The sequence below is a fragment of the Apium graveolens genome, chromosome 2, assembly GCF_009905375.1.
Source record: "Apium graveolens cultivar Ventura chromosome 2, ASM990537v1, whole genome shotgun sequence".
Lineage (NCBI taxonomy): Eukaryota > Viridiplantae > Streptophyta > Magnoliopsida > Apiales > Apiaceae > Apium > Apium graveolens.
This window is the reverse complement of record NC_133648.1, coordinates 105,312,152-105,334,574: the sequence shown is the minus strand read 5'-3', so window position 1 is coordinate 105,334,574 and position 22,423 is coordinate 105,312,152. Positions and strand designations below refer to the sequence as shown.

The following is a 22,423-nucleotide window of genomic DNA, read 5'->3' as shown; positions in this document are numbered from 1 at the left end:
AGTTTACAATATCTGCAAACCATGGTTCTTCCTCCTGAATTGCAAACAACTGCTCATCCGGAAAAGATTCATTGATTAACGTCCCATCTTGTGAAGTAGAATCGGGATTCTCCAACCTAGAGAGATGGTCAGCTACTTGATTCTCGGTACCTTTTCTATCTTTGATCTCTAACTCAAATTCCTGAAGTAAAAGCACCCAACGAATGAGTCTCGGCTTCGAATCCTTCTTAGAAACCAGATAGCGAATAGCTGCATGATCAGTGAATACTGTTACTTTTGTACCAAGCAGATAAGATCGAAATTTCTCAAAGCCAAAGACTATAGCCAAAAGCTCCTTCTCAGTAGTGGTGTAGTTCAATTGGGCCCCATTTAAAGTCTTACTCGCATAGTAGACCACGTGGAAGAGATTTTTCTTGCGCTGTCCCAGAACTGCACCTACCGCATAGTCACTCGCATCATACATCATCTCAAACGGTTCTGTCCAATCTGGTGCTGTAATAACTGGTGCCGTGATCAAACTCTCCTTGAGAGTCTCGAATGCTGCCAAACATTCATCATCAAATTTGAAAGGCACATCTTTCTCAAGTAAATTGCACAACGGCTTAGATATCTTTGAAAAGTCCTTGATGAATCGCCGATAAAAACCCGCATGACCGAGAAAACTACGGATTCCTTTCACCGAATTAGGTGGGGGAAGATTTTCAATGACTCCCACCTTGGCCTTGTCCACCTCTAGACCTTTGCTAGAGACCTTATGCCCAAGGATAATGCCTTCACGCACCATAAAATGACATTTCTCCCAATTAAGCACCAAATTAGTTTCCACGCATCTTTTGAGTACGGCGCGCAGATTATTCAAACATTCATCATATGAGTGTCCAAAGACGGAGAAGTCATCCATGAACACTTCGACGTTATTTCCAATCATGTCAGAGAATATAGCCATCATACATCTCTGAAAGGTGGCCGGGGCGCCACATAACCCAAACGAAACTCTACGAAAAGCAAATATGCCAAATGGACAAGTGAAGGTAGTCTTTTCCTGATCCTCTGGTGCAATACAAATCTGATTATACCCGGAATAACCATCCAGAAGAAAAAAATACTCATGTCCCGCCAATCTGTCAAGCATTTGATCAATGAATGGGAGAGGGAAGTGATCATTCCTTGTGGCTTTGTTCAATTTTCTATAATCCATGCATACTCTCCATCCTGTAACTGTTCGAGTAGGGATGAGCTCATTCTTTTCATTTGCGACCACAGTGATACCTCCTTTCTTAGGTACACATTGCACGGGGCTCACCCACGAGCTGTCAGAAATAGGATAAATGATGCCTGCATCTAGCCATTTCAGAATTTCTTTCTTCACCACCTCCTTCATGATCGGGTTCAGTCTTCGCTGCTGTTCCACAGTTGGCTTACTACCTTCCTCTAACAGAATTTTATGCATACAATATGAAGGACTTATCCCCTTGATGTCTGCTATGGTCCATCCTATAGCCGATTTGAATTCTCTCAAAATCCTTAAGAGCTTGTCTTCCTCACTACCTGAAAGGTCAGCTGAAATAATAACATGTAACGTAGATGAATCACCTAAAAAAGCATACCTCAAGTGTTCAGGTAATGGTTTGAGCTCCAAGGTAGGTGCTTCCTCTATTGATGGTTTGAGCTTCCCTTCAGCATTCTTAAGGTCAGAAGTACCAAGAGATTCAAATGGTATGTCGAGCTTTCGCTTCCATGGAGAAGCGTTCAGATATTGTAATTGCTCGTTGCTATCTTCATCATCGCTGTCAAAATCCCCCACTAAGGCCTTTTCCAATGCATCAGACATTAGCATGTGATCGAGTTCCGAAGTAACTGCGGAATCAATCACATCCACTTTTAAACACTCCTCATCTTCTGTAGGGAATTTCATTGCCTTGAATACGTTGAAGGTCACATCCTGATCTTGGACCCGCATAGTAAGTTCCCCTTTTTGCACATCTATCAAGGTACGGCCAGTAGCCAAGAAAGGCCTCCCCAAGATTATGGGAATCTTCTTATCTTCCTCAAAATCCAGAATAACAAAATCTGTTGGAAAGAAGAGCTTATCCACCTTGACGAGCACATCCTCAACTATGCCCCTTGGGTAAGTAATGGAACGGTCAGCCAATTGTAGCGACATGTATGTGGGTTTTGGATCAGGCAGATCCAGCTTTTTAAAGATCGACAATGGCATCAGATTAATGATTGCTCCCAAATCACAAAGGCACTTGTCAAAAGTTAGATTGCCAATGGTGCAAGGAATGGTGAAGCTTCCTGGATCTTTCAGTTTTGGTGGTAACTTTTGTTGCAGAACAGCGCTACATTCTTCCGTGAGAGCAACGGTTTCAAGGTCATCCAGTTTCACCTTCCTTGCAAGAATAGTCTTCATAAACTTCGCATAACTAGGCATTTGTTCCAGAGCCTCAGTGAAAGGTATATTGATGTGAAGTTTCTTGAACACCTCCAGAAACTTCCCGAACTGTCTATCCAGCTTTTGTTGCTGCAATCTCTTAGGAAAAGGTGGTGGAGGATAGAGCTGTTTCTCCCCTGTATTAGCCTCAGGCAGAGTGTGTTCAACAGTAGTCTTCTTTGGTTCCGCCACTTTCTCCTTTTGCTTAGATTCTTCATCTCTAACTTCAGCTTCGACTTCTTTTGCCTTTTCAGCATCAACTACTTTTCCAGACCTTAAGGTAATAGCCTTAACTTGCTCTTTAGCTTCCTTCCTGCCTGGTACTTCCGTGTCACTGGGAAGAGTGCCAGGTTGATGATTGAGCACTGCATTGGCTAATTGACCAATTTGATTTTCCAAGGTCTTGATAGAAATCGCCTGACTCTTGCACAACAGCTTAAGTTCCTCAAAATCAGCACTAGTAGGTGCAGCTGCACTTCCCTGTTGAGGATATGATTGCCTTGTAGCATACTGCTGTGATTGCTGGAATCCAGGTGGGTTAAACTGTTTACTCACTCCTTGCTGATATGGTGGCTGAATAGCATTCTGATTATTCCCCCAGCTGAAATTTGGATGATTTCTGTTATTAGGATGATAGGTCGTTGGCACAGGCTGCTGTTGTCGCTGATAATTATTCACATACTGAACAGATTCGTTGACAAGAGAACACTGATCCGTAGCATGAGAACCTGCACAAAGCTCACAAACCATAGCTATTTGATTAACTCCATACGTAGCCAGAGAATCAACCTTCATTGATAGCGCTTGGAGCTGGGCTGCAATAGCGGTGGCTGCATCAACTTCCAGAATATCTGCTACCTTGCCTGACGTCATCCTCTGAGTTGGGTTTTGATTCTCATTTGCGGCCATCGTCTCTATAAGATTATACGCCTCAGTATAGCTTTTAGCCCATAAGGCTCCTCCAGCTGCTGCATCGAGCATGGGCCGAGATTGGGCCCCCAAACCATTATAGAAACCAGTGATCACCATCCAATCCGGCATTCCATGATGTGGACATTTTCTCAACATTTCCTTGTAGCGTTCCCAAGCCTCGCACATAGATTCTGTAGGTTGCTGCGCAAACTGAGTAAGAGCACTCCTCATCGCACTAGTCTTTGCCATTGGATAAAATTTCACCAGAAACTTTTACGCAAGATCTTGCCACGTAGTGATGGACCCAGCTGGTTCAGAATGTAACCAGTCTTTAGCCTTATCCCTCAGTGAGAATGGGAAAAGCCTCAACTTGATAGCCTCATCAGTCACGCCATTATACTTAAAAGTGCTGCAGATCTCGACAAAATTCCTTATGTGCATGTTGGGGTCTTCAGTTGCCGCTTCTCCAAAAGAAACAGAATTCTGCACCATCTGAATAGTGCCCGACTTGATTTCAAAGGTGTTAGCTTGAATAGCCGGATGAAGGATGCTTGACTGAATGTCATCAATTTTAGGCCGAGAAAAATCCATAAGAGCTGGATCAGCTTGAACAATACGATCTCCCATGTTTACTGGTTCTTTTTGCTCAGTTCCTGAATCCGAATCCTCAAAATCTAACTTCTCCGGAATATCAAAAACTTCGTCTGTCTCCTCAGCTGTATCTAAAGTCCTCTTGCGAGCACGAGAACGAGTTTGCATAAACGCTTGCTAAAGTACCTGAAACACAACCGAAAAGAGTAAGTAACTACTACGTCCTAATCACTGAGTCCTAATGACCAATGATGGTAAGTACATAAACTAAACAAATACGCCGAGTCCCCGGCAGCGGCGCCAAAAACTTGTTAGGGCGAAATCATGCACTAATATTCACGCAAGTATACGCGTTCACAAGTAATATAGAATACTTTCTAGTTCGTTCCCTCAGAGACTCAGACTAATTTATTGTCTAATTTAACTCACTCACCAATGTATGACTACTTCTCAATGTTAAGATAACACTTAAAATTGTTGATTAAATATTAACTATAATTAACTACTTAATTAACCACTTAACTAACACTTCAATTTATCAATAATAAAACACTCATGAGATCACAACTTCATTATTACTTCCTTCTATAGCCATTGTTATTACCTTTAGCATGTGACAGTGATGATATTAATCGAATAACACAAAACTGATAAAAGCCAACTTTCATTGTACTAATACCATTCTACCAAGCATCCATAATTAAGATAGAAGTTGAATAGTCATCAATTATGTTGAGTTCCTATATGTCTACAGAAATTGACAACACAACGATTTAAGCTCAAGTTATTCCTTTTTGATTACATAGGGCAAATAAAACTGTTAGAGTTACCCACTAATCATGCACACCGTACATGAACCTATGCTAGCATGGCAAGTTCTAAATCTCAAGATCCACCGTCGCTTCACAAGAGATTAACACCCTATCTTATATGTTCGCGACGCACATAAGACGAATACGCACAACCAATACTAGATATCATGCAATCATCACACACTAAAGTATTAAACAATTAACTAAAGAATTCCATAATAAATCCGTTGCAACCCCATGATCACGATTAGCCCATAATAGAACTTATCGCCATCATGGGTTCATATGAAATCATGATAAACAACACAAGAAAATAATAACTAAACTAATTATATTAAAACAGAGTACGTCACAAGAGTAAATAAGTCAAAGCAAGAAAACTAGCATCCAACGTTACAACGAAACAAGAATCACAAGAAAATATGCTTCCTCTTCGTTGCGGTGTGCTAAATCGGTCTTCTTCCTTATCTCCTTCGCTTCTTGCGTAAAACACAATCTAAAACAAAATCCCCTTAATAATCTCTGTGAAAACGTCTCAAATCTACCTATATAATAGTCCCATAAAACTCAGATTACATAGAAGTTGGAAGCCAAACAGAAGTAGAAGTCTAAAATAATTTATCCTTTTCCCCGACCCTGCGCGGCCGCTCAGCATTTCTGCGCGGGCGCGCAAGGCTGCTGCGCGGCCGCTCAGCATTGCTGCGCGGGCGCGCAGGACCCTACTGGAAAAAATCCAGGTTTGCTCCGTTTCTTCGCCGTAATCTGCCCGTTCTTTTCCTCTCGCAATGGTGAACACATGCCAAGGCTTATTCTTGATGATTCCTCCTCCGAAATGCAACTAATACCCTGAAATGCATAAACACTAGAAAAACGCATCAAATACACAAAATACTTGATTTCAAGACACCAATTTAAGCCATTTTAAGACGTTCTAAGTGGTATAAAATGCCACTTATCAATCATTACAAGAAATAAAGCAAGACTGGTTACAAAGGGCTATTCACAGCAAGAAGGCATTGATTATGATGAGACATTTGCTCCAATTGCAAGGATTGAGGCAATCGGAATTTTCCTAGCCTATGCTGCTCACATGAAGTTTAAAGTTTTCTAAATGGATGTGAAGAGTGCATTTTTGAATGAAGAACTTGAAGAGGAAGTTTATGTTAAACAGCCTCCAGGGTTCATTGATCCAGAATATTCCAATCATGTCTATAAACTGGATAAAGCACTCTATGAACTAAAACAAGCACCAAGGGCTTGGTATGAAATACTTGCTTTATTCCTATTAGAAAGTGGTTTCCCAAGAGGTACAATTGACAAAACTTTATTTTATAAATACCATGGTAAGGACTTGTTATTAGTACGGATATATGTTGATGATATCATTTTTGGATCTACTAATGATAAACTCTATGAGAGATTTGCAAAGCTAATGCAATAAATATATCAAATGAGTATGATGGGAGAATTGAGTTATTTTCTGGGGTTACAAGTAAAACAGACTGATGAAGGAATCTTCATAAATCAATCCAAATACACCAGGAATTTGCTCAAAAGATTTGAAATACAAGACAGTTTAACTACAACAACTCTAATGGTCACTGCAACCAAGTTAGATTTAAATACTGGTTCATCAGTAGATATAACTAACTACAGAGGTATGATTGACTCTCTCCTATATTTGACTGCTAGTAGACCTGATATCATGTATGCTACCTGTCTCTATGCAAGGTTCCAAGCCGATCCAAGGGAACCACATCTATTATCCATGAAAAGAATTTTTAAATATCTCAAAGGCACCATGAATCTTGGATTATGGTAACTTAGAGATTCAGACTTTAAGCTAATTGGATATTCAGATGCTGATTTTGCAGGATGTAAAATAGACAGGAAAAGAACTTCTGGAAGCTGCCAATTTCTTGGTGGCATCAACTGCAGAAGCTAAATATATTGATGTAGGAAGTTGTTGTGCTCAAATTCTATGGATGAAGAATCTGTTACTGGAGTATGGGTTAGAGTGTTCTACTATTCCTATATATTGTGATAATCAAAGTGCTATTGCAATGACAGGAAATTCAGTACAATATTTAATGACTAAACACATCAGTATTAAGTACCATTTCATAAGGGAGCATGTGATGGAAGGTATAGTGGAATTAATCTTTGTTCCAACAGATCAGCAATTAGAAGATATATTCACCAAGCCTCTCTATGAAGCTACATTTATAAGATTGGTGAATGAATTGGGAATGATATCAGGATATTTCTCAAACTCTGATAATTTGGAATAACTACTGATAATTAGAGTGTGGTGTCTTCTTATTAATCAATCAGTATTTTTTAAATACTGATTATTGTGTTAAACTCTGATGCCATGAAAGCATGTAATTAACTTCTATTAATCCCAGCCAGTAGCTACACATTAAACTCTGATTATCGGTATAAGCTCTCATATTGGTCAAACTTGTGTTGACTGATAAATCCTGATAGTGGTTGATTAAATACTGATATTGGTCAAACTCTGATTGACCATTATATTCTGATAATAATTTTTGAATTTATTCAAATATTGTGTTAATCAGTATATTAATTATAGTGGTGAAGTATGTTAAATGGCATTTATGTCCACTTAGAATGCTCTATAAAGGCTTCAAATTGATGTTTTGTACTCAAGTTATTTGTGTTTTTGATGTGTTTTTATAGTGTTTTGCATTTCAGGCATATATAAGGGATCGAGATGATTTAGCATTGCTTTGATGCTAAAATGATGTTAGGAAAGTATCCTGGGAGTTTGCTCGTGGAAAGCCATCAAGACCAGTAAAATAAAGAAAGCAAAATCATTTTTTCCAGAAGGTCAGTGCGCCCTCACTGTGCTAGCGCGCGACCGCGCCAGAGATGCAGGAGGCTCGCGATGATGAAGCGCGCGGCCGAGCCGTGTCGGGATAATATATTCCTATTTCAATTAGAAGAATATTTTCCGTGCTTCTGAATTAATTAGGCTGCTATTTAAAGACAACTTAAAGACGTTTTTCATAACAGAGCTTAAGGAGAAGGCAACAAGAAGACCTATGAGCACAAATATAACCAAGGCGAAGAGGATCTAGTTTATTCTTGTGATTCTTTGTTTTAAGTTATAATCTTGGATGCTAGTTTTCTTGTTTGTTGAATCTATACTCTTGTTTAACGTACTTTGTTTATTATTCGTTTTATAAAGACTTAGTTTATTATACCATGCTTTCATCGGAACCCACGGTGATGATGAGTTCGGTTATGGGCTAATCGTTATCGTGGGGTTCTAGCGGATTTACTTATGGATTTCAATAGTTAACATGTTTCGATACCTTATTGTGTGGTGATTACATGATTTCCTAGTATTGGTTGTGCTTATTCGTCTTATGAGCTTCGCGAACTTATAAGATAACGTGTTAATCCATAATGAAGTGACAGTGAATTTAGAGGTTTAGAACTTGCCATGCTAGCATAGGTTCATGTATTTGTTATGCATGATTCGTAGGTAATTTTAACCATCTTACTTGCCCTATGTAATCATGATAGGTAACTTGCGCATTAAACCTTTATGTTATCAAATTCTATAGACATATAGGGTCTCAACATACTTGGTGTCTATTCAGCGTCTATCTCTTTTGTGGATGTCTGGTAGTAGGGCATTCGTACAACGAAAGTTGGCGTTTACTAGTTTTGTGTTATCCGATTAGTTGTCATCACCATTGCATGTTAAGGTTAAGAACAAAAAGGCTATTGAATGAAGGAGTAATGAAGTTAGAATCCCATATTTGTGTTATATAAGTAATTCAACCTCAATTCTCTTAGTTAATTACATGTTAATATCTGAGTTATAAACAACCAATTTATTATTCGTCTTAGCATTGAATAATAAACATACCATCGTTACATAAGTACATTGATTAAAATTACCCTAAACCAGTCTCTATGGGAATGAACTAGAAAAAAATTCTATATTACTTGTGATCGCGTATACTTGCGTGAATATTAGCGCGTGTTTTCGTCCTAACAAGTTTTTGGCGCCGCTGTTAGGGACTCAGTGTTAATTTTTAGTTTATGTGTTTGTTATCAGTGGTCGTTAAAGTTCATTGACTCAGACATTGTTACTTACTTGTTCCCTTATCGTGTTTCAGGTACTCTAGCGAGCGTGTATGCATACGCGTTCTCGGTCTCGTAAGAGAACACTGTATCAAGCCGAGGAAGAAGTTGTAGTAGCTCAGGAAGTTTTTGAAGAAGTAGAGAAAGTTGAGGAAGAAGCACTAGTTGAGATGGGAGATCAAGCAGCAAATCCGAAGGCTTTGATGGACTATTCTCATCCAAAGATCAATGATATTCAGTCTAGCATTATCAGGCCAGCCATCGCGGCTAACACCTTTAAGACCAAGTCGAGCACGATCTAGATGATACAGAACTCAGTTCAGTTTAGGGGTTCTCCTATAGAAGACCCCAACATGCACATCAGAGATTTTATCAAGATCTGCGACACTTTCAAGTTCAATGGAGTTTCCGAAGATGCTATTAAGATGAGACTTTTCCTATTCTCTCTGTGGGATAAAGCTAAGTGTTGGTTACATTCTCTACCACCAGGATCTATCACCAAATGGGAGGATCTTGCTTAGAAGTTTCTCACTAAATTCTTCCCTATAGCGAAGACTGCTGCAATCAGGAATGCTCTTACTCAATTTGCACAGTAGTCTGGAGAATCTTTGTGTAAAGCTTGAGATCGCTACAAGGAGATGCTTAGGAAGTGTCCTCATCATGGGATGCCTGACTGGATGATCATTAACTACTTTTATAATGGGCTGGGTGCAACTTCTAGACCCATGCTTGATGCAGCATCAGGAGGAGCCTTATGAGCTAAAAGCTACAATAAAGCTTATGAATTGATTGAGATGATGAATGCTAATGAATACCAAAACCCAACTCAGAGAATGCCTCAAGACAAGGTAGCAGGAATTCTGGAAGTGGATACAGCTACTGCTATAGCTGCTCAGCTTCAGGCTTTGACGATGAAGGTGGATTCTTTGGCTAATTATGGAGTTAATCAGATCACTACTGTCTGTGAGCTTTGTGCTGGTGCGCATGAGACTGATTAGTGTGCTACTTCTAGTGAATCAGCTCAGTTCGTAAGCAACTTTCAAAGGTCGCAGCAACCAGTACCAGCCTCCTATCATCCCAACAACTGCAATCATCCTAACTTCAGCTGGAGCAACACTCAGAATGCGGGGCAACATCCTTATCAGCAGTATGCAGCTAAGCAATACAACCCTCCTGGTTTTCAACAGCCGCAATATGCACCAAGACAACAACTCCAACTTCAGCAGCTACCACAATCTAATGAAAAATATGAACAAGAGGAGTTGAGGCTCATGTGCAAGAACCAAACAGTTTCTATCAAGACCTTGGAGAATCAAATTGGGCAGATTGCTAATGCCTTGCTGAATTGACAACCTGGTACACTCTCTAGTGACACTGAAGTGCCAGGCAAGAGGGAAGCTAAATAGCAGGTTAAGGCAATTACATTGAGGTCTGGGAAAGTTGCCCGATCCTGAAAAATCTCCAGTTCCAGAAGTTGAAGTTGTGGCTGAAGAAGAAGTGCAGAAGGAAGCAGAAGTGGAACCAAGGAAGACAGCTGCTGTCAACACTCCTCCTGAGGGTAATACAGGGGAAAACAGGTCTATCCTCCACCTCCTTTTCCTAAAAGGCTGTAAAAGCAAAAGCTGGATAAACAATTTGCTAAGTTCTTGGAAGTTTTTAAGAAACTTCATATCAACATACCTTTCGTTGAAGCTCTTAAACAAATGCCTAGCTATGCAAAGTTTATGAAAGGTATTCTCTCTAGGAAAGTGAAGCTCGATGACTTAGAGACCGTTGCTCTTATGGAGGAATGCAGTATTGTGTTGCAACAGAAGTTGCCTCCGAAGCTTAAAGATCCTGGAAGCTTCACTATTCCTTGCACCATCGGAAACTTGTCGTTCGATAAGTGCTTATGTGATTTGGGAGCTGGCATCAATCTGATGCCTTTGTCTGTCTTCAAGAAGTTGGACTTACCTGATCCAAAGCCTACTTATATGTCCTTGTAGTTGGCTGATCGTTCTATTACATATCCACGAGGCATTGTGGAGGATGTCTTGGTCAAGGTGGACAAAATCATCTTTCCTGCTGATTTTGTAATTCTTGATTTTGAGGAGGATAAGAAGATTCCCATAATCTTGGGAAGACCATTCTTGGCTACTGGCCGAACCTTGATTGATGTGCAGAAGGGTGAGCTCATTATGCGAGTACTGGATCAGGATGTGACTTTCAATATGTTCAATGCCATGAAATTCCCTACTGATAATGAGGAGTGCTTAAAAGTGGAATTGGTCGATTCTGTGGTTACTTCAGAACTTGATCAGATACTAAGGTCTGATGCCTTAGAGAAAGCCTTGTTGGGGAATTCAGATAGTGAAGATGACGAAGGTGATGAACAATTGCAATATTTTGAAAGCTTCTCCTTGGAAGGGAAAGCTGGATATGCCTTTTGAATCTCTTGGATTGGAGGAGCTGAACAAGTCTCCAAAAGCCTCAAGCCATGTTGAGCAAGATTGAAGCTATATGTATAACTCAACAATACTGGTTTAAATAACTCAACATAGGACAAGGACTTTGAAATAATCTATGTCCACTAGAATCAGTAAAGATTATTTATTGGGTATATGCATAAAAGGTTTTGTTAGCTGCAGTGAAGAAGACGTCAACCGTGATCCGTATGAAGTTCATTAATATGTTCAGGCATCGAAGAAATAAGGTTGGAGTCATTCGAAGTAGTTATCAGAATCAGTGTGAAGACCTCAAGGATTCCTAGTGTAGTTGGTTATATCTGGTAGAAGACTTAACAGTGGTTTGTACGGGTATAATACGAAGGCCTGAGAGCGGAACTAGTCGTCTGTGAACCAGACCCTTGCACGAGACGTCAATGATCCATGAAAGGAAACCGAGTATTATTTTTAGAAATACTATTAAGTGGCTTTTGTACTTGAGGAGCCTGAAATATTTTAAGGTACAAAATACCGGAGATTAGAAGGCCTGTAGATACAAAGGAGTACATCCCGAGGATTTACATGATTTATTTTTTAATCAATGACTGATTTTTATTAAATGAATAAATGAAAAATTAATCATTTATTTATTTAATTTAATATCACATTTGATTTTAAAATAAATAAATTAAAAATTGATTTTTATTAAATAAATAAATGAATCTCAAAATATTTATTTATTTTATTTAATATCAATATATAATTTTGGTAAATTAAAATTAATGTTTGAATTTTATTTAAATAAATAAATAAATTCACAGCTTATTTATTTATTTATTTATTTTAAATGTCAAATATTTATTTTATTTAATTACCAGCCAGAAAATCGATTTATTTGAAAGCAAAAGAAATCAAAAATCAGTACATAGTTTGCAAAAGGAAAGTTCAAATCATGCATGCATGTTTCATTTGGAAACAAAGGAAACAAATGAAACCAGAAAATGAAAATAAAGATAGCAGCTTGGTTGGTTTTGGCTTGCAGGACCCGGCTACAAATATCAATTCAAATCATGTGTACACCTGCTAGTTGAACATAAACAATTTAATCTGTTGTACAAAGAAATGGCAGGGTTTTGCTTTACCTTCCCGGACTGCGTACCACGCGCGTGACACGTACGCGGGGGACTCTCCTCCTGTTTCTTCCAGTGCGTGGATCAACCTCCCTTCCTGGAGCGTTTGGTTCTCCGTATGAACAACCTGTACCTGCATGTGCAATCAGAAATCAAAGGAAATTCATTTACTTTATTTTGTACAACTTAGTGTACAAATCAGCTCAAACAAAGCTGCTGTTTTGTTTATTTATCAAACAAGTGTCGCAGGTTGGGTATTGAATTGGAACAAAAATTGTTTAGCACAAGTTATTTGAATGAATGAGGTGCGGGTTGATTGTGTTTAAGCATCAAGTCGCAGGTTGTATTTCTCACGTCGCAAGTTAATCAAATAAGAAGGAAATTCAAAGCGCATGTTGAGTAATTATTCTGAGTTGCCAGTTGATAAAATATTCTGGTCGCAGGTTGATTTATGCAAGCTGGAAATTTAAATTGTATGGACAAGAATCAGCCGCGTGTCCCTCTTCTCTCTCCACCCTACCTATCTATATAATCAATCAGCAGCAAATTGGATCTCCATCTCCTCCATTTTTACAAAGTGCTAAGCTCTTGAAGTTTTATCTCAGCACTCTTTAAAAGCTTCATTTTACAAGGGGAGGTCATGTCCAATTTGTTCCACACCATTTAAAGCCTTACAAACTTGTAGCACTAATTATTTAAAGCTCTCTTGATTGTATTTAATACCTTTTGATGAGAGCTTTACATTCTTAGAGTGATAGATAAAACCCTAGATTGATAGTTAATGTTTTTGGTTCTCTCTATATTTGTTGCTCCGAATATTTTTATTTAGAGTTGTAAGCAACTCTTTACGGTTTAATTTCTTAATAACAAGAATCATTTCATGAATCTCCTTGCGTTTGTTTATTTCATTTTCGAGTTTTATTTTCCGCTGTAATTATTTAATGAAAAATGTAATATCCGGGATATATCCTGTAATTATTTTTGCTAATAAATAATTAATATATGTGTTCAGTATCTATTCTGTGAATTATTTGTTAAGTGTTAAATGTGTTTCGATGTTTAAAAATATTATTAATTGAGTATTTTAATTTTTATATGTCCAAAATAAAATATAGATAATTGTCATGTCTTCCTAATTATTTTTATGTTGATTTATGGATTTATAAGGATCATATGAAATTTATAAAATCTTTTTTCGAGTATTTAAAATCTATTTTATAAAAACGGGAACCAACCGACGTCATCCGTTGTTATGTTTTTGGAACCCAAAACTCTTCTGAGAACTCATTCCTAACCTAATTATAATATTCCGAGCATATTCCATGTTTCGACTTTTTCGATCCGGCGTACGATTTGTCCTGCGCGGGTCCCGGCGCAACATTTTCGATACAATATTCGTCTCGGTAAATCAATAAAACTCGTATTTTCGATAAACGGGAGCTTTTTATTAAACTATCCCAATTATCACCTCGTAGTACGTGTAACCAGGTGCTGAGACCAAGACCGCAGTACAAATTGTACTGATTTGGATAATTTTCCCGAAAACCGATACCGTTTGGATCAGTTTTTATAATTAAACATACCGTTTTATATCCGGAATGATCCAACGGGATACTAATTTTCCGTAATTATAAATAGCCTTTACCGTATTTTATTTCGTATCAAAATTCATTTGCAGTTAGTAATTATATAATTTTCCAGAGAAAAACCCTAAATTCATAAAACCTTCTGAGAATCAAACTACAATTTCAAGGTGTTATTGAAATCAGTTGGAAAAGTTGGAGTAATCAAATCGAAGGTCTCAAGGAGTACTACCAGATTCTGTGTTCCATATCACTGCAGAAATCAAGGTTTATTTTTTGAAAATTTATTTATTTTCGAATTATTTTTATTAAAAATATGAATTTTTGTTCGGATGATTGTTTGTATGATTTGATGATTGCATGTTGTAGAGCTTGTTTTCCTAATGATTTTCATATGTCATACATCTGATTTGGAGTTCAATAACATGCTCAACAGTGGGTTTAATTCTCGAATTTCAAAATTAGGGTTTATAACCCGTATGGATGTTTTCAATTGAAATTTGGGGCTATTTGATTTAGGGGTTATTAGCTGTTCATTTATAGTGGATTATGTTCCTTATGAAATTTGCAATCGATTGGTATATAGCTCGTTAACAGAGGATGCTTGAATCGTAGGGAGTTGTCTTTTTAAGTTTTCGATGTTTTGCCGGAAACCGGCGATGTTCTTGGCCAATTTCCGGCCAAGTCTGGGGTTATTGATATGTTTTGATTGCATGAATCGATTCCTGGTTGTCTGTAGATGTGATCTGGAGCTTGTGGTGGGGTGAGGATGCCGGGAACGTGTTCTCCGGCCACTCCCGACATTTTCCCGGCGGCCCCTGTCAAAATTGCAGTTTAGTACCTCATCTTTTGAAAACGATGAAGTTCAGTCCCTGAACTTTCCAGAGTTTTCAAAAATATGATTCCTGTTTTAAAATTATTCAAAAATCATATTTCCTATTTATTTTTATTATAAAAATTCGATTTTAATTTCTGAAAATTCTAAAAATTATTATTTTAATCCCAAAAATTATTTTTAATTCAAAAATAAATCTGTATTATTTAGTTAATTAATTTCAGTTAATTTTTAATTGATTAATTGGTCAATTAATTAAAAAATTAATTGATTAATTGATGTAATTAATTATTAATTGATTTTAATTAATTATTTAATTAGATTTAATTATTTAAAAATGATTTAAAAATGATTTAAAAATTCCAAAAAATAGTTTCGAGCTTTAAAATATTAATTTAAATTATTTTCAAGGCTCGATAATTATTATACAATTGTTTTGAAGCGAGAATGGGCCAACCGAACCCTGTTTATTACTCCGAAATTGATCCAACGACCCGTTTTAATTCCAAAAAATGTTTTAAAAATTATTTTAAATATCCGAAAGTCTATTTATAACCCGAAACTTCTTTATAAATGATATGTCATTGATTATGTGATGTGTTATGTGTTATATGTGACTTATTGGTTAATTGTCGGTCTGTATATTCGATGTTTACTTGTTTATTGCGTAACTTTCAATCCGCTAATCGGATTTGGGTGAAACGAAGGGTAGATAGAAGTATGTGTCGAATAGAATCGTATGAGTTAAATATTAATAGATGCTTATGATATGTGAGCAGAAGAGGCAAGGTGTAGGAAAGGGAAATAGATAGTCAAGGAGTAAGACAGTGGTGATTGAGAGCAAGTGCAGTGTAGTAAGCTAGTACCAGGCAAGTGTTCTGAACTTTCTCGAGATATTGTAGTGATTGATATTCCTGTTTTATATTGCAAGTGCTTTGAAGCACTGAACCCTAAACCTTGATTCCAGTTATTGATCTTGAGCCATAAACCTGATTCTTTCTAGACCATTGATTATTGTATACCCAAATACGAACCTCAAATATACGATACTACTCCACAAATACATAAAAACTAAATATTAAACACTGAACCAGATTGCTTACACATTCAAACCATTGTATCTTATGTTTTGAAAGACCAAATCCTTGGAACCCTGAAATGTTGATTCCTTTGTTATCCAATTCTTTCATTACCTAACAGCCAAACTTTGGAAATGCCATATTGATCTTTATACAGATTGAAACCATTTTCATTATTGAACGTCCAATGTTGTTAATGATCCTGTTTATTGTTTATTACTGCTTTTTCTGTTATTATGGTAGAATTGGATTGTTTTTATAAAATTGTGGACCAGATTCGTGGTCAGACCATATAATGGTCAAGTTAGGCCAATGTGTGCCTTGGATCTAGTAGTTAAAGCAGTGTTGTGTGCTTTGCTCGTGGTTAGTGCGTGACTGATCAACAGCCTAACCTTGGTTTTTAAAATGAAAATATAATATCCAATTCTAAATCATAATCCATTGTTCACTTGATATCATAACCATATTTACCTGATGATCATTATTCTCAGTTTTATCACTGTGACTTGCTGAGCTAGTTAGCTCATTTGTGCGATATTGTTTATGTTCTTTTCCAGTTAAGAAGGAACCGGTTAGTACCGAGGATCCCCAGTCCAGCACGAGATCTAGGGGTTCAGGTTGATCGAGCTAAGCTAGTAGGCTTCTTTTGGAATAATCTAAGTTTGTAAAAGTTTGTAATAATGTTTATTACTCAGTTCTGAGTTTGGATAGTTGAGATTTGAACGGCTTGTAATATAAATAAGTGTGTTTGGCTTGTGTGCATACTTTAACCTGTTGTGGTCCGTGGTAGTTAGTAAGTAGGGTCACTGCATATTATTATCTTTATCATTACTATAAGCAGGTTATTAATAAGGTGTGTGTGTGGACCCCAAACTTCTGACCCGGGTTTGGAGGGCGCCACAAAAAACGAAGAACATACATTCACCCCCCCTCTGTATGTACCTTTTGGACCTAACAAGCCATCTATTGAAGAAGCTCCTACACTCGAGCTTAAACCATTGCCGAAACACTTAAGGTATGCTTTTTTAGGTGATGCATCTACTTTGCCTATTATTATTACATCTGACCTTTCAGGATGTGATGAGGAAAAGCTCTTAAGAATTCTAAGAGAGTACAAATCAGCAATTGAGTGGACTATAGCAGATATTAAGGGAAACAATCCTTTCTTATTGTATGCATAAAATTCTGCTAGAGGAAGGTAGCAAGCCTACTGTTGAGCAATATAGAAGGCTTAATCCGATCATGAATGAAGTTGTGAAGAAGGAAATTCTCAAGTGGCTAGATGCAGGGATCATCTATCTTATTTTTAACAGTTCTTGGGTGAGTCTAGTTCAGTGTGTGCCAAAGAAATGAGGCATTACAGTGGTTGCTAATGAGAAGAATGAGCTTATTCCCACTCGAACAGTCACGGGGTGGAGAGTTTGTATGGACTATAGGAAGCTGAACAAGGCCACGAGGAAGGATAACTTCCCTCTTCCTTTTATTGATCAGATACTTGACAGATTGGCTGGGCATGAATATTATTGTCTTCTGGATGGTTATTCGGGTTATAATCAGATTTGCATCACTCCAGAAGATCAGGAAAAGACTACCTTCACTTGTCTGTTTGGTATTTTTTCCTTTAGAAGAGTTTCTTTTGGTTTGTGTGATGCACCTGCCACATATCAGAGATGTATGATGGCCATTTTTTCTGACACGATTGGTCAAAATGTGGAGGTTTTTATGGACAATTTCTCTATATTCGGTGATTCTTTTGACGAGTGCTTGAAAAAACTTAGAGAAAGAAAGACACCTACATTTTTTTGCAGAGAACTTGTACTGCTATATTTCTTGTTTTCTTTTCCTCTTCTAAAACTCAAGGTAAACTAGCCATTATATAGGCTTTACAAACATATTAAAACTAACTACTACTAAAACTAACCACTACTAATTAATGGGTAAATTATATGTCCATAATTTACTTCAATACTCCACTACCCCACTACTAAACAATTCTAAAATAATATTTTTCTCTAATAATTAATCTATTGCTAAATATATAAAATATCTAATAATTAAATAAACAAATAATTAATAACTAAATTTAAGATTATTTCTTAAAAGGTGTGTTGAGACCAATCTGGTTCTCAATTGGGAGAAATATCACTTTATGGTGCAACAGGGCATTATTCTTGGGCACAAGGTCTCTAGTAAAGGTCTTGAGGTGGACAGAGCCAAGGTGGGGTTCATTGAAAATCTTCCCCCACCAATTTCAGTTAAGGAGTCCGCAACTTTCTTGGTCATGCGGGTTTCCATCGACGTTTCATCAAGGACTTCTCTAAAATCTCTAAACCGTTGTGCAATCTTTTAGAGAAAGATGTCCCTTTCAAGTTTGATGATGAGTACCTCATTGTTTTTGAGATCTTAAAGAAGAGTTTGATAACGGCACCTGTTATAACTGCACCTAATTGGGACGAACCTTTTGAAATGATGTGCGATGCAAGTGACTATGCAGTTAGAGCAGTTCTTGGGAAGATGAAGAACAATATATTTCATGTGATCTACTATGCTAGTAAGACCCTCAATAGTGCTCAACTGAACTATACTACTACTGAGAAAGAGCTATTGGCTATTGTCTATGATTTTGAGAAGTTTCGATCTTATTTGCTTGGGACGAAGGTGACAGTTTTCACTGATCACGCTGCTATTCGCTATCTCGTCTCGAAGAAGGACTCGAAGCCTAGACTGATTTGATGGGTTCTTTTACTTCAGGAATTTGAGTTAGAGATTAAGGACATAAAAGGTACTGAGAATTAAGTCGCTGATCATCTCTCTCGTTTTGAAGATCCGAGTGCAACTTCACAGGATAAGACATTGGTTAATGAGTCTTTTCCCGATGAGCAGTTGTTTGGGGTGCAAGAGGAAGAATCGTGGTTCGCAGACATTGTGAACTACCTTGTGAGCAATATTATGCCTCCAGACTTGTCTTCTGCTCAAAGGAAGAAGTTTCTTCATGAGGTGAAGTGGTACATGTGGGATGAGTCATTTTTATTTTGGTAAGGAGCTGACTAAATCATCAGGAGATGTATTCCATACAGAGAAATGGGGGGGGGATCTTGCAAGACTGTCATTCGACTTTTTATGGAGGCACTATGGTGGAGAAAAGACAGCAGCTCGTATCCTTCAAGAAGGATTCTTCTGGCTTACATTATTTATGGATGCGCATCAGTTTGTTTTGAAGTGTGATCACAGCCAGCGTGTTGGTAATATGTCCAAGAGGGATGAGATGCCTCTTAATGTGCTTCTCGAGGTTGAAGTCTTCGATGTTTGGGGAATTGACTTCATGGGGCATTTTTGTCTCATCTTGCAACAATCAGTATATCTTGTTGGCGGTTGATTATGTCTCGAAATGGGTTGAAGTCAAGGCTTTGCCGACAAATGATGTGAATGTAGTGCTTAATTTTCTTCATAAGCAGATATTCATAAGATTTGGGACTCTAAGAGTCATAATCAGTGACGAGGGATCGCATTTCTACAATCGCAAGTTCACTACCATGATGCAAAGGTATAATGTGAATCATCGCATTGCTATAGCCTACCATCCTTAGACCAATGGTCAAGCTGAGGTATCTAACAGAGAGATCAAGCATATTCTAGAGAAAGTTGTATGTCCATCAAGGAAGGATTGGTCTTTGAAGCTGGATGAAGCTGTTTGGGCGTATCGAACAACATACAAGACTCCACTAGGCATGTCGCCATTTCAGCTGGTTTATGAAAAAGGATATCATTTTCCTGTGAAGTTCGGGCATAAAGTGTATTGGGCTTTGAAGAAGTTGAACCTTGATATGGATGCAGCTGAAAAGAAAAGGATGCTTCAATTGAATGAACTCGATGAGTTCTGACTTCAAGCGTATGAGAACAACAAAATGTACAAGGAGAAAGTCAAGAGGTGGCACGACAGGGGTCTAGTGCTTAAATAATTTATGCCGGGGCAACAAGTACTTTTGTTCAACTCGCGTCTCCGTCTTTTTCTTGGAAAATTGAAGTCGAGGTGGTCAGGGCCGTTTGTTGTCAAAACTGTATTTCCACATGGAGCGGTGGAGATTTTTGAGAATGATCCAGGCCAAGCGTTCAAGGTGAATGGACAACGATTGAAGCATTACTATGTGGATACGGCAAATCATGAGGTGGTTAGTGTCGTTTTATTGTCCACATGATCTCGGGAATTCTACGTCAAGCTAGAGACGTAAACCAAGCACTTCTTGAGAGGCAACCCAAGTTTGTTGTACATTAATAAATAGAGGAAGAAGAAAACAAGGAGAAAACTACAAAAAAAAATCAGAATAAGAAAAATTTCAGTGTCAACCACAGTAGCACGGCGCACCCGCACTGAGAAGCGGGGCAGCCGTGCTGAAACTCCAGTAGCACGGTGCGCCGCACTAAGAAGTAGGGCAGCCATGCTATAAGTACAGTAGCACGGTGTGCCCGTGCTGGTATGCGCGGCGGCCGCGCTGGCTCCCTGGACCTAAAAAAAATCAGGAAATCGAAAATCAAATACAAAATCAAATCACACCCGAATTTCTTATTCCCACCTTCCATATTTCCCTCTCCAATTCAGTTTCAAACATCCCATTACTCCCATTATTCCCTTAATCAAATCCCACTTCTATTCTAAACCTAATTCTCTTCCTATATATACACACACTTATACACAAATCTCTCCATTACTTTTCAATTCTCAAATCATACATCTCTCTTATACACATCTCTTACTTTCTCTTTCAATTCAATGGCACCCAAAAGACAACGAACCCAAGTTAGCAGTAGCACCACCGATTCTTCTAGTGTTAGGGGTGTGAGGCCAAGGTTTACAACTCCGGAGGCTGAGGCGGAGTGTACGAGGTTGCTTTCGAAGCCCATATCCAAGAAGCAAGATTTTCTGCCATAGGGGAGGGATGGTAAGTTGTTGGAGATGATTGTGGAGATGGGTTGGATTGCTTTTTGCGAGGCACCAGCTGTTGTGCCCATGAGTGTGGTTCGCGAGTTTTACGTGAACGCGAAGGTGGAGAAAAACGGGTATTTTGTGGTTAGGGGGTTGACGGTGGATTATACCGTAGATGCGATTCGGAGGGTGATTAACCAGCTCGAGAGGAGGCTAGAGCAGGAGGATTGAAATGCTAAGATGGGGGATGATTTTAACTTGGATTTGATTGTTGCTACATTATGTGTGCCAGAGACTCACTGCAAGTTCAAGAAGGGCACGAACGAGTATGCCACTTTCCCTGCCTCGTGCATGAACAGGTTTGCACGTGCATGAAATTCTTTTATTAATGCCAACATTATGCCATCTTCTCACGTGCATGATGTTACTATGGAGTGTGCACGATTATTATGGGGGATTCTGCAGGGTGATTATGTGGACTCGGGGTCTGTGATTTATCAGGGTATATTGAGGTTTCTGCGAGGCAGTACTACGGGTTCTATTCCCTATGCGTCCATTGTGACGAAGCTGTGTGTGGCGGTTAGAGTTCATTGGCCCGCATACGAGCAGTTGTAGCTTTCTAGTGCCCCGATTGATAGTTCGACGTTGTTGAGTATGCAGGAGTGGTACAATGAGAAGCCTGATCCGAAGGGGCTCAGTTACTCATATGATCATTTTCCAGGTGGACGGCCAGCACCTCAGGGATATGTTGGTGGTACGACTTAGACGAGCAGAGCAACTTGGAGAGCTGAGTTGGGTGAGTCCGGTCCTTCACGGTCGCAGCAACATCAGGATGTTAAGGATAGTGCTTCTTTAGGTTCAGCGCATTATAGGCGCTTCATAAGGATGATGGATGCGATGCATGACATCCATAGTAGGTTTGCACATGATCTCACCTAGGCGTTGGGGACTGTATTCAGAGCCACGGGAGTTGATATCCAGTGTCTAGTATTCGCTGAGGACTCTGTATACCCGCCTCCGGACACTCCTGACACTCCACCCGTTGAGGGTGATGATCCTGGTTCCAAGTAGGTATGCCTGATTCCTTACTATAACCTTCACCGAGGACAGTGAATATTTTAAGTTTGGGGGTGGTAGTTAAGGAATATATGTTATGTGTGTGTCCATATAGTTTCCATATTCATGATAGTTTAGTTCATATAATTGCATATTTCATGTAGTGTTTGTTTGCATGTTAGTATGTTGCATATAGTTGCATGTGCATTATAGCATGATCCCTTAAGTTTTCTTTTCGGATTAATTTGTGATATTGATGCTAGTGTAGTGATGTCGTATAAAGGGATATTAAGTCCTATCGAGTTGATTTGCATGCTAGAAGCAATAAATTTCACTAAGTCTTATAGGTTACTTGAATGTTATATCATGGTCATGTCTTATTTGTTTGTCGAGGTTTAATCGCTTGTTTATATTTAGAATTTAGGATATTCTCTTAATGACAATATAACATGAATTTTTAAAATTGGAGAAAAAAAATTGGATTTCATTGCTAGTTGTTTTGGCTAGGTGTCAAATGGCTAGTAG

The 22,423-nt window shown here is 38.3% G+C and overlaps 2 non-coding genes across 2 annotated transcripts; one reads left to right on the top strand and one right to left on the bottom strand.

The window, feature by feature from the left end:
- Positions 1-3,473: 3,473 nt before the first annotated feature.
- On the top strand, positions 3,474-3,580 carry LOC141709872 (small nucleolar RNA R71). The gene has a single exon (XR_012570427.1). It is a non-coding gene; the product is annotated as a small nucleolar RNA R71 (small nucleolar RNA).
- Positions 3,581-9,431: 5,851 nt separating this feature from the next.
- Positions 9,432-9,538, bottom strand: LOC141710412 (small nucleolar RNA R71). The gene has a single exon (XR_012570934.1). It is a non-coding gene; the product is annotated as a small nucleolar RNA R71 (small nucleolar RNA).
- Positions 9,539-22,423: the final 12,885 nt, after the last annotated feature.